Raw genomic sequence first — 12,560 nt, 5'->3', positions numbered from 1 at the left:
ATCGACCCAGCTGTAGACAACGACTGTCAGCAGCTGAGGAATAACCTGGCAGGAGAAGTTTCATCAGTGACTTGGGGGAGTGACGCAGTCGAATTTGCAACTGGATTTTGGGCTGATGAAAACTGACATGCGTACCTTCGGGTTCCCTGAAATATAAGTGGAAAATGAACATTTGCATCTTCCCCACCCCTGCTCCACTGCCAAATTCCCAGTCCCGTATGGATGCTGTCCACATCCCTTGGCAAGGGCACCCAGGACAGCAGCAGAGAGCTTCTCACAGACTGGTTAAGAGCAAGAATTCTGGAGCCAGAGAGGGTCTGACTGGGTTTGAATCCTGGCTCTGCCACCTGTTAGCTTTGGAAAAGTTATTTAACATGTTTTTTGTATCTTACTTTCCTCATTTAAAAAGTGGGCTTTAACCAACCTCCTTCCCCCAAAAAACTAGCTCATAGAGCTGTTGTGAGAGTTAAATGAGTCCAAATGCATAAAGTACTTAGGACAGTGCCTGGCATATAGCAAATGCTACATAAATGTTAGCTTTGCTAGTATTGGGAGACTGTGATCCAAGTTTTGTGCTAGAAAGCTCCAGAGAGAAAAAGTATCAGCTAGGAAACTTTTGGTTGCAATTAACAAAAACCCAAACCCAAATTGGCCTAAACAATAAAGGGAATTTAGTTGCTCATGTATTTGAAAAATTGGGTGGGAGAGTGGGTCTGGGCTAAGGCTTGATCTGTATCAATGGATTAGACTTTTATTCCTATGTTTTGTTCTATCTTCTATCCACAGCGATGCCAGCTTCATACCAAGGCTGGCTTCCCTCTGGGTCCCAGGGTGGCTATTAGTGGCCACCAGGATCCTGTGCTTCCTTGTTTACATCTTGTGAGAGATTGTCTTTGTCTTAGCAGTGCCAGGAAGAGTGCTGAGAATGTCAAAGAGAGTAGAGAGATTGAATACAACTCCACTGAAAGAAAAAGTGGGAGAATTTTTAAGCTAACGGTGTCAGGGTCCAGCCGCTTGGTAGACTGTTGTCCTGGTTCTTTGGCTCCTTGCCTTGAAAATTCACAAGCAGGGCTGGTATGACAGAGTGACCACGGACAGGAAGAAATTCCACACAAATAGCTTGTAGTGCAAAAAAGAAGGGAGCTATACAAAGTGAGAGTACGTTCCAGAGAGGAATGAGCCAGTCTCCACGAGTGGAGAAAGATGTTGAGGACGCCCAGGTGGTTTCCTTTTATTGGCCTGGTCTGAGGGAGGGATTATGGGAGGTGTGGGATATTACCAGATGATTGATACACATGATTGACAGGTGTTCTTATAACAAAGTTACAGCTCCACAGGTGTGTATGCCCCAAAACCTCAAGTTCCTGCTCTTTGTGGTTGTTAGCTGCATTTTCCTGCAGTCCTCCCTCCCCACTCCCTGCTTCTTTGCCCCTAGGAACCACCCTCCTGTCCTGTACCTGCCACCTACAGATTTGGTCCCTGCCTAACAAGGGGCTTTGGGGAAGGAGGAAGAAAGAGATAGAGGCTGGGAGGCAATAACAGTGTCTGTTGCAGGAGCTCTTTGTGTGTGACCTTTGGTAGCACTTACTGAGGGTTTTGTGAGAGACATGGAAGGATTGTGATGGTGATGATAGAGGCAAGTGGCTGAAAGATGTTCTCTCTTGTCCGACTTCACTAAGACCAAGGCATCACTTTAGGTGAGCCCCCACATCTGGAAAGTAACTTAGGGAGCAGGTTACCCGTGGAGGAACATATCTGTTGACTTGCCTCCTTTATTCTTTGAATGTTCTTTTAATATTGACTAAAAGAACACATGGAAACTGGGTGCAAAGACCTGGAAGTGGAGCTGTCAGCAGAGACCCCAGGAGAGATTTGATGTAGCAGCATGATCCTGGACAAGTCATTAACCCTCCTTAGGCCTCGTTCCATTATTTGTAAAATGGGACTGATAACGGTATTTCATTAATAAGATTTTTATGAAGAACAAAGGAGATAATGTATGAATACCTTGTTGCACAGAATAAATAGTTACTATAGCTTAACTATTATTATTACTGTTGTTATTATTATTCTACTGACAGCAAATATAGTAGAGGCCTTGGAGTCCAAGGCAAGAAGATGTTCTGACCCTCCTAAGATGGTGAGACAGGAAATATTGGGTCTGGGGTTAAAATTTAGAGATTATTTAGAATTTCCATACTTTACTGAATTAAAATTTGTTGCATTCTATTCTATCAAACAAACTTCTTTTTTGTTTTCATATTCTGGGTTGAGTAATTCCACTCAAATAGGAATTATTTAGGAATCTATTCTACTAAAATAATCATAGACTTGCATAGAGATTTGGTAACAAGGATATTCCATGCAGCATTTTGTTTGGGGTGGGGAATGCAAGAAAACAGAAAACTGCTTAAGAATCCATGAGTTGAGAATTGATTAAATTGGACATTGTTATAAGATGAATCAGTCAGCATGCTTTTGGCTGCAAATAGGACAGTCCTTCCCTCCTCCCCTGCTCCTGTAAATTAGCTGATACAACTGAGGACATTTATTACTTAAATAACAAGTATAGAGGTAGAACTGGCTCTAGATATGGCATTTCAGGGTCTATCTCAATATCCTTTTTCTTCTTGTTTGGACTTTGATGCCTTGGCTTCATCCTCAGACTGGGAGCAAAATGGCTGTAGCATTCAGCATCACATCTAGGCAGAATGCCCTCCAGGGAAAAAGAGCCACTTCTCTTTCTCAGAAGCTCCTAGTTGTTTCTTCCTTGCTCATGAATGATATGCCAAGTGAAAGAAAGTAGATTATATTAATAAAACTCCAGGGCAAGTTTCCCTGCATTTTTTCCCCCAAGAAATATTTGCCAATTTTTGTTTGTTTTCTCCTCCAGATAAACTTTAGAATTAGCTTATCAATTTTCATAAAGTATCCTATTAGGTTTTGATTGGATTATTTAGAATTTATAGATTCAGCTGGGGAGAGATGGGCCTGGAAGTTATTTTAATTTAGAAAACACCAAAGTGGTAGCATTGTTTATATTATTGGAAAATAGGAAAGAACTTCCTATCACTAGGAAAATGGATGCATAGAACATGATACAGTCAGACAACAGAATACCATACAGCAGTTAAAAGGAATGAACTGGTAGCAGAGGGTAGTACTAAAAAGTATGATACGACTGATGTAAATTACAAAAAGCAGGTGGTGTGATACTCTCTATTGTTCACAAATACATGGATATATATGTAAAAACCATAAAAAGGCATTGGAAGGATGCATTAAATTTATGCTAACGGTTGCCTCTAGGGAGCGTGGCAGGAAAATGGGGAAAAGGAGAACTTAACTATATCTACAATGTTTTATTCCTTTCATTTAAATTATGTTTGGAACGTGGTAGGCTCTGGGGGCAGAGAACTGGATGCCGTAGTAACAGTGGTGGCGGGAAGAGTTTCCCTGTATATCCTTTCATCCCTTTTAGAATCTGAACTATGCAAATGTCTCACTGACTCAAGTGTGAAACACACAATAATATGTTTACAGTGATCTATTCTCAGTGGTACTTTTTGTTTTCCCCTCAGGAACAGTGAGTGGTTTATTGACTAGAGGGACCTCCCCAGACTAGCCATTGGCCACCTGAGGGGCTCGAAGTGCGGATTGGCCCCTGGCAGTGGGAGTCGCAGAGATGGGGGGGTTGCAGAGGTGGGGGGGGGTCCCAGTGGCTTAGACAGGTATCAGACTCCGCCCGCACCGAAGTGCCCACACCCTGGGCGGCAGGGGGCACAGGGCAGCTGGCCCCACCTCCAGCAGGTCTCTTAGTCTTGGATGTAAAAAGGTGAGGTTGGGCTTGGGCTGCACCTGCGGTGACAGCCTGGGGGCCACACAGCCCCCCCCCCAAGTCTCTGCTAGGCCTGAGGGCCCCCAGGGGCCACAGCTGCGGCGCCCGGAGGCTGAGGGCGGCCGGTGTCGTGGTGGTGGTGGCAGTGGCAGGCGCCAGGCTGGGCGATGGAAGAGGCTGCGGGCGCGGAGCCGATGCCTGAGCTCTGGCCACAGGAGCCGCCGCCCCGCCGGGCGGGGGACAGGTAGGGCCGCGCCTCCATTGCGGGGCCGCGGGGCACGTACTTGAACACAGGGAAGTCCACCTGGCCCAGCGGGAAGCTGATCTGGTCGCACATGCCCAGCCGCTGTGCAGAGTACACCTGGCGGTCAGCGGGGTGCAGGCCCAGCTCCTCCATCCCGCTTCGCGCGGTGTCCTTGTGGGAGGCCTTCCTCACCTCAGCCTTGGCGCTGTACTTCAGCTCCTCTAGCACGTAGTCCAGGTTCCTGTGGTACATGGCGTTGGTGGCCTCGTTCAGGAGGTTAATGGGGGTCCTCATAGCCAATCTCCACTGCGCAGGCGCGCTCGTGGGCCTTGTGTGACCCCCGCACCAGCTTGGCCCCCAAACACTGTCGCTCATGGCGAGCCAGCTCCACGTCTAGGATCACACTGTCATAGGCGTCCTTGAGGTAGCACTGGCACGTGTTGAAGATGGGTGGCTTCTCCTCAAAGGTACTTTTATTCTGTATATTTTTCATATTTTAAAAATTTCTTTATAAAGAGAAAATCATAGTAACTTGCACCCAGGTAGTGGTGCAGGAGCTGCTGGTGGTGGCAGGGGCTGGAGGCAGCTGAGGAGGTGGAGGTGTGCACCGCTGGTGAAGGCTGCTAGTCTCCAGTGTGATATATGTTCTCAGATACGCTGTGTGAACTTTGCACATGCGTGTCCCCCCAATGTCAGACTCCAGTAAGGGGAACCAAACGAATATACTTAAGAGCAAACACACAAATCAAACACTGGTGGACAGGTCCTCCACGGGCCGATCCCCCAGTGTCCCCTAATCCAGACTTGTGTAGGAGTTTTGGAACTTGAGAAGGATGGACATGTCTTAGGAAAATGCTTTGCACTGTGATGTTCCTGAGTAGTGAAGCTTTGGCTCTGATCTCATGAGTTTCCTCCCCATATACCATCAACATCTCATTCCTCCAAGACCACTCAATCCCGCACCGTGTTATATGATGAGATGAAAAATCACAGCTTTCTTTCACCTGCCTTTTGTCCTCTTTGCTCCCCTTCCCTTCCCCTTCCAAGAAAGGACCAGACACAATAGGTGGTTTCTCATGAGAAAAAGTCATAAGTCTAGAAGAATGACAATTCCCCTGAGGTCACATGGGAGACAGGGGTGCCAATGGCTTATTCCTGGAGGTCTAGAAGGAAAGAGGCCATGGAGGCAGCAGGCAGGTGGGGATGGGAGGTATAAGTGAGAGACAGGGAGTGGTATCTTTTGGGGAAGTAGAAAGAGGCACCCTGGGGAGTTGTAATGAGCTGCCTGGATACCCTTTAATATTTGAAGAAGACAAAAAAGAAGATTAAAAACTGCTGGGCTCTGCTTCTTTAAACATGATGGTGCTCTGAAGCTGTAAAATAGGACTTTATGTGTATTACGATTATAATGGGCTGACCCTACAGGGCATGCAGTGGTGGTGTGGCTTTTTTGGGATTCATTTAATCCCAGATGTAATTCCAGGGCTGTGGAATTCTGAGGATCTTTGTGCCAGGGCTTCAGTTGCACCTCTGTATAGGTCTAGGATGTGAGCCACTGCCTGCTCCATCTGTCTTCATCTGTGCAGAAGAGGTAGTCCCTAGAAAACGGTGGAAGCAAAAAAATAGATGAAGCAAGAAGTTATGTCCTCTGTGAATGAAGACAGCAGATCTGTTGTAGACAGGATGAAGAGAAAAGTTGAGAAGAAAAGCCAAGTGGTTGACGTGCAAAGAAAGGAAGTGGGAATCTCAGCTCTTCACGTTCTGTTTTTGCTTTTTTCCCAGTCCCAGGAAATGTATTTTTGGGGGCCACATTCTTCTCACCATAATTTAGAAGGATGTTGTTGCCATATTTGAAGATCACTTGAAACAATAATTGGTGTTATTCTGCAACACTTCCTAAGAATGACAAAACTATTTACATGCTAGGGATACTTTACTTCCCTCTATTTGCCAGAAAATTTGCTAAACAAATCATATTTATTCCTTCCATAAAATCACGGTTTCAAAGAGCAATATATTAGACGTTTTCCTTGCCAGAGGACTTGAGCTATGATTTTCTGCTTCTTTAAAATTCATATTAATGACCTTTGATACTGGGTTTCTAAGGGAGAGACTCTATGCAACATCTTCTGTATAGAACCTGGGTATTTTTGTGTTAAATTTATTTAAAATTTAGCCTCTACAGTTTGATCTCAATCATGTAAAAATATATAGCAAGAAGGCTTCTGGGACAAACACTAAAATGTTTATTATTAATTTTCTCCGGGCATTGACATTCTGGATGATTTTATTTTTCATACTTCTTTCTATTTTCCATATTTTTTAGAATCTATATTCATAGCTTCAAAAATAAAATAGTTACTGTGAACACTCTATATAAGTTTTTTATATGTCATATGATCACAAGGATGTGAAAAATTTATGAAGCAGAGAGACTGCAAGTAGAAAATATCCAAATATTAACAGTGATTCTTACTGAGTTAGAATCGTTCTTTATTTTGCAATTATTCTGTAATGAACATGAACTACTTTCATAATAGGAAAAAATTATTTTAAGAAAGAATTTATTAAACTTCATCCAAAGAAATGCCAGAAGGGTCAAGCCACTTAGCATTCTCTCTCTCACATGGCATTCTAGAATTTTTTTTGAAAGGGCATGTTTTCCCCTGATATCAATCTCAGGAGGTTGGAGGACATACCCTACACACCTCTAGCTTCCTTTAATAACTGATTTGAATGTATTATCCTCATATAAATTTAGAAGTTCTCTTGAATCTCACTGTGACTCAACTTCAAGAAAAAAATGCATTTGTGTCTAAGTTTAATAAAAGTCTTATGGAAAGTATAGCTGAATTAATAATGTCTTAATTCCCTGTTGCTGGGGAGAGATCCAGCAGGAATACTGGTCACATGCATTTAGCCTGGGATACAGCCAGGGGAGCTAGTCTCCACTGGATTGGGGAGGGGGTCAGTTTTCTCAGGGGTGTGGAGACCAACCACCATTGGGGGAAGGGAATAGTGAGTGCAGACTGTAGCTGAGAAAGGAGCCAAGTTCAATATCTGAAAATCAGTATTAGTGTGAGCTCCAAGAGAGAGGCAGAAAGTAGGAGAGGTGGTAAGAGGGAAGGAATAAGTTAGTATACGGGGTGACAAAAAAAATGTAGGGTTTAAGTCAGGTAGATCTTGGTTCAAATTCTGGTTCTGCCACTCACCTAGCTTGGGTAGGTCAGGTCACTTAACCTCCTTGACCCTCTGTTTCTCCATTTTAAAATAGTTGTGACCCAGATGTCATCCGAGATCATCCTATTCTTTGACTGTAAATAACACTGGCTTTTGGGTAAAGTCCGTGCCCTTTCCTACTGGTTAGAATTAGGATTGACTGTGATCCTAAATCTAACTGGTAGGAGAATCCTAAAATATTAGCTTGAAAGATGAGGTTTTTTTTTTTTTTTCTGTCCTGTAGTGTGCAGTGATGGGAAGTCTGGGGCTGGCATGGTGGCTCTAGCCATCTGGGATTCAGGCTGCTTCCAGCTTCTCTTCCACATGACAAGGGTGCAGTGCCTGTCATCATCACCCCAGATGGAGACTCAGCCATCACCCCAAACTTCAAGCAGCAGAAAGGAGAAGAGGAGGAGGAAGAAAAGAGGAAAAGGGTATACACTATTCATCTTTAATGGAAGTGGCCTGTAAACAAGGCAGTCCCCTCCATGAGAGGCCCTCTGATGTCAGCTGTTAAGAGGAATCCTTTACTCATAAACACTGGAATAATAATCTCCATCTTACAGTGTTATTGTAGTATATAGTACAGGTCTGGCACAATAGCAATTAGCAGATAATCAAGATTTAAGAAAGTAGTAGTAATATACTATTATTAAGTTTACTTTAATATATTAGTGAGAAATTATAACTCATTGTTGTGAAATTCAGAACAGGCCAAGAATCATCTCAAATTGCCATGGCTGTGCTCTTCTTGGGTGCTGGTTGTGTGATATGCGCAGGCAGGTTAGCGGGTCAGAGGTGCAAGTCCAGGCCTGGCCAGTGTGACTATTAGGAACTCCAGCCGTAGTCTCATTTAGTCTTTTAAAGACGTCTAAGATGTCATTCTTGGATGAATTTCTTTTCCAGACAAATAATATTAATTGCCAAGGTTTACTGAGGGCTAAATCCAGACCAGGCACATTTAGTTTTTGACTTTTTAAATAAATAATTTTAGAAAGGAACGTTATCTGTGAATATGAATTTTCCTTTCATATTAGTCATTTGTGAAAGATTGCTAGCTACAGGGCTATCGGATCATTTTTTGCATGTTGTCTCATTGAATTCTCACAGTCTTTTGGGATAGGCATGGTTAGTCCTGTGGAAGACCAGAATATGTCACCCCAAAATATGAAGGATCATTGAGACAATTAAGAGGAAGCAGATACAGGAAAGCTCTCTGCTCTCCCTCTATTTGCCTAAAAGCAGGACTTAGGTTTACAATGACAAAATATATCTGTGCCCCGCTCTCTACCAGGAAGAACAGAGGTTAACTACTGAAGACAGTTTTGGACTCTCATCAACCTAGAGATGGCACCAGAGGAACCTACTTTAAAAAGCTTTATTATCTAGCCTTTATCTGCCAGTTATTTGCCTTCCCCCAAGTTTCTGCCACTGGAGACTCAAATTCTTTTTCCTTTGTCTTGTTCCTTCTCTAAAAATCTATTGCTCTTTGTTGAAGATGCTATATAAGCTGGAATTCAGAGCCACCTCTTCAAGAACTACTCGTTGTCTGGGTGTCTCCCATGTATACATGAAATATACCTGTTAATAAACTTCTGTTTGTTTTTCTCTTATGAATCTGCCTTCTGCAACAGGGGTCTGTTCCAACTGAGAATCTATGGGGATTATTATTTTTCACCTACAGTCCCTTCATGTTACATGCATGAAATTGAGGGTTACAGAGAGGAAGTCATTTTTTTTAAGATCACATAGCTAGTAAGACATAGAGATCAAAACCAAGTCTCATGCCCTTAGCCATGACACTCTGTGTCCCCTAAGGATCCTTGTCATTGTTCTTAACAGGGCTTATATCTGTTTGTGGGTCCAAAAGTACCACTCAGTACTGGTGTTCCCAAATGTGAATGTGAACTTAAGCTTGGCTGAGCCTCTGCGGAGCATCGAATGTACTGAGCCCTACAGGCAGGTTCTCGCTACAGATACCACGTTCAGCAGTAGCTTTTATGCTTTGCTCAGTAGCTCAAATTCCACTTTTGAGGGGCTTGAAAAACTCTTGTACTCCTGTTATCTATTTCATATAAATGGTTTATTTCTAGTGTGTCAATTAGGTCTAGCATATTCTGTGGGTTTAACACAATTACCCTCTAATACCTCAAATGGCAATTTTCAAAGGACATTTTGGAGGTGGGAACATCTTCAATGTATTTATCAGTAAGGATGATTTTTTACAATCTCCTCTTTATTTTTTGAGGTCTGTCTTTTTCTTCCCCTCAGCAAATCACTGATTCTTTAGCTGATGTCATTTCTTCACTAAATATAAAACTAGCAAAAAAAAAAGAACCCATTAAATCATGACTAGCAAACAAATGTGATATAAAGCTAGCAAATAAACATGGGGAAATATTTAATCTGGCTTATAATCATAAATGCTAGTTTTGAAAATATAAAAAGGTGCTTTGCTTGCCTATTTTATCAGCAAAAATTATTTATGAATAATAATATCTATTATAATATTTGCAAATTGTGATGAAATTGGTATTCTTTACTCCAACAAAACAGACATAACTTTCTAGACAACAGCATGTCACATGTACAAAGTACCATGGAAGTGTTCACAATTGTTGATCTAAAAGCACTGTATCTTACAATCTTTCACAAGTAACTAATACAAAAGGAAAAATTCATATATATATAGATATGTTCTTTTCAGAATTATTTATTTTAAAAAGCTCAAAATTAAACATCCAACTGTAAGAGAATGACTAAATAAATGTGATTTCTTCAATTCTGGAATATTATACAGTCATTAAATATATGTGGTTATATATTTATGATCAAATATTTAATTAAAGAAAGGAAAAAAGTTTGTAGGCATACCATCATTATAACTATATACAAAGAATAGATTATAAAAGAAATTGACTTAAAAAGAAAATACTCATCTATGAAGGCTTATCACAAGTTTAATTCCATTAGCAGATGTTTGGGTAGTAAATGAAGTAGTTTTGTAAAATATACCATGTCATTTTTGTTAATTATGACTCCTCTTTAGGCATTAGTATAACTGCTTGGAATTGGAGGCAAAGAATTTGTGATTATCTGTACAGAAATATGTCCATGGTCTGGAAGACACCATAGTCAAGGAGCACTAAATATGTGACGGTGGTAGAACTTAGACACCGTTCCAAGTTCTATATTTTTACTGCCATCAAAAGTTTTCATGAGCTGAGCATTGTTGTGTTGAAGGGATGTGAAACTTTTTTTTTTTTTTTTTTTTTTTTTTTTTTTTTTTTTTTTTTGTTGAGACAGAGTCTCACTTTGTTGCCCAGGCTAGAGTGAGTGCCGTGGCGTCAGCTTAGCTCACAGCAACCTCAAACTCCTGGGCTTAAGCGATCCTACTGCCTCAGCCTCCCGAGTAGCTGGGACTACAGGCATGCGCCACTATGCCCGGCTAATTTTTTCTATATAGATTTTTAGGTGTCCATATAATGTCTTTCTATTTTTAGTAGAGACGGGGTCTCGCTCAGGCTGGTCTCGAACTCCTGACCTTGAGCAATCCACCCGCCTCGGCCTCCCAGAGTGCTAGGATTACAGGCGTGAGCCACCGCGCCCGGCCGGGATGTGAAACTTTTGATTGATCAAAGCCCAAAGGTCAGGTAGCAGGGGAAAGAACTGCATGTACACACTCTGGTTCTTCAGAGCTCAGTGTTGCTTTAAAGAATAACCATGTGGAATTGACTTACAGTGGAGAATCTTCTTGCTCAAGTCTCATCAAACACACTCCTGATGCTCCTGACTTTTACGCTTCTGGATCGTACGTTCTAATTCTAATTCTTCTAATTCGTACATTTTCTCTGCCAGTATCTTCCCACTCAAGAATTTATTTCGAAGTGTTGACCTAAAAGAAAAAGCTGAGGCACAAAATATAATTTTAAAGAGTTTCCTTGAGCCAAAATGAGGACGGCTGCCTGGGAGGTGCTCTGTTCTGCCTTTGTTGCAAGCAGGGTTTTAAAGGCAAAAAGGAACAAGGAGTGGGTTGATATGAAGTTGTTCGGCTGAAATTCTCATTGCTTTACAGAAATAACATTGATTAGTGATTGGCTATACATTGTAGAACTACAGGATATGTGTTAAGGTGTCTAGCGTGTGGCATCATTAAGTTAATTTATGGCCACTTGGTATTAATCAATCTAGGGCCCACATAGCAAGTAGCTTCAAGAGGTGGTTACTTAGCTCAAGGAAGATTGAGACCTGACTGCTGTCACATGTCAGTGCCTCTCTGGGCCTGATAAGGAAAAGAGGGCTCACATTCCTCAGATAAAAAGTTTCTTTTCTTTCTCAAGAGGAAACATAGAGATATTTGAATGACGATTTTATTGGCACCCATTCTAGATGCTGTAGTTGTCTTAAATGAAATAAAATATATATAAAAGACATGGTGTGGCTAGGGGTGTTTTAGAAATGATTCAAATTGATACCAAACATCTATTTTCAATTCAAGTTTCATATTGCAAACTTAGTAACACGAAACCCATCCCTTTAGGGGAATAAAACCTTTGTGACCAACTTAGTGAAACATATGTATTGGAGAGAAAAAGAAATTGAATATGCCAAAACAACAATTGATTTATGGTTGTAAGTTTGAGGGTGAAACATTTTATTTATATTCTAAACTTTCTGAACTATATATTATTTCTACTGAATAAAAATTAAGATAACGTTTGAGAAATCCAGATACCTCTTGATGTCTTTTAGTTTGAAAAAATAAAAAATTTTTTAAAGGATGAAGATTGTTTATTCCTGAGGATGATCCAAAACTGGCACTACAGATTTAGAAAGCAGTTCTTAAAAGCATTTCTCAAAAGAAGGCAGTATCGAAAGAGTAAATGTGTAGTCTTCAAAGGGGACAAATTCATAGTTTTGACCACATTCTGTATATTTGTTTCAGAAGCAATTACATTTTCTATAGGTTCATCTTATGCATGGAATTATCTAATTTTCTTTTAAAAGAAAACATGTTTTAGTTAACTATTGTTACAACAATGCTGTATGAAATCTTAGCATACAATCTGATTAGCGGATGGATGTATAGGTTGGGTAGCGGTTGTCTCATCTGGGCTGGGCTCAGCTGTGCATATCTGCTTCAAGTTGCAGTGACTGGGGTGGTTCTACTTCTGTAGGTCTAGGCTCAGTCAGCTCCCTGTCTCTCATCCTCCCTGGAACAGCCTTCTAGTGGGGCAAGTTCTTCTCATGGTGATAGCA

The 12,560-nt window shown here is 41.4% G+C and overlaps 1 pseudogene; it reads right to left on the bottom strand.

Annotated features, from left to right (window-relative positions):
• Nucleotides 1-3,723: 3,723 nt before the first annotated feature.
• Nucleotides 3,724-4,575, bottom strand: LOC138397329 (proline dehydrogenase 1, mitochondrial-like; annotated as a pseudogene).
• Nucleotides 4,576-12,560: the final 7,985 nt, after the last annotated feature.

The sequence above is a fragment of the Eulemur rufifrons genome, chromosome 16, assembly GCF_041146395.1.
Source record: "Eulemur rufifrons isolate Redbay chromosome 16, OSU_ERuf_1, whole genome shotgun sequence".
NCBI classification, from domain to species: domain Eukaryota; kingdom Metazoa; phylum Chordata; class Mammalia; order Primates; family Lemuridae; genus Eulemur; species Eulemur rufifrons.
The sequence above is the reverse complement of the archived record's forward strand: the minus strand, read 5'-3'. Positions and strand labels throughout refer to the sequence as shown.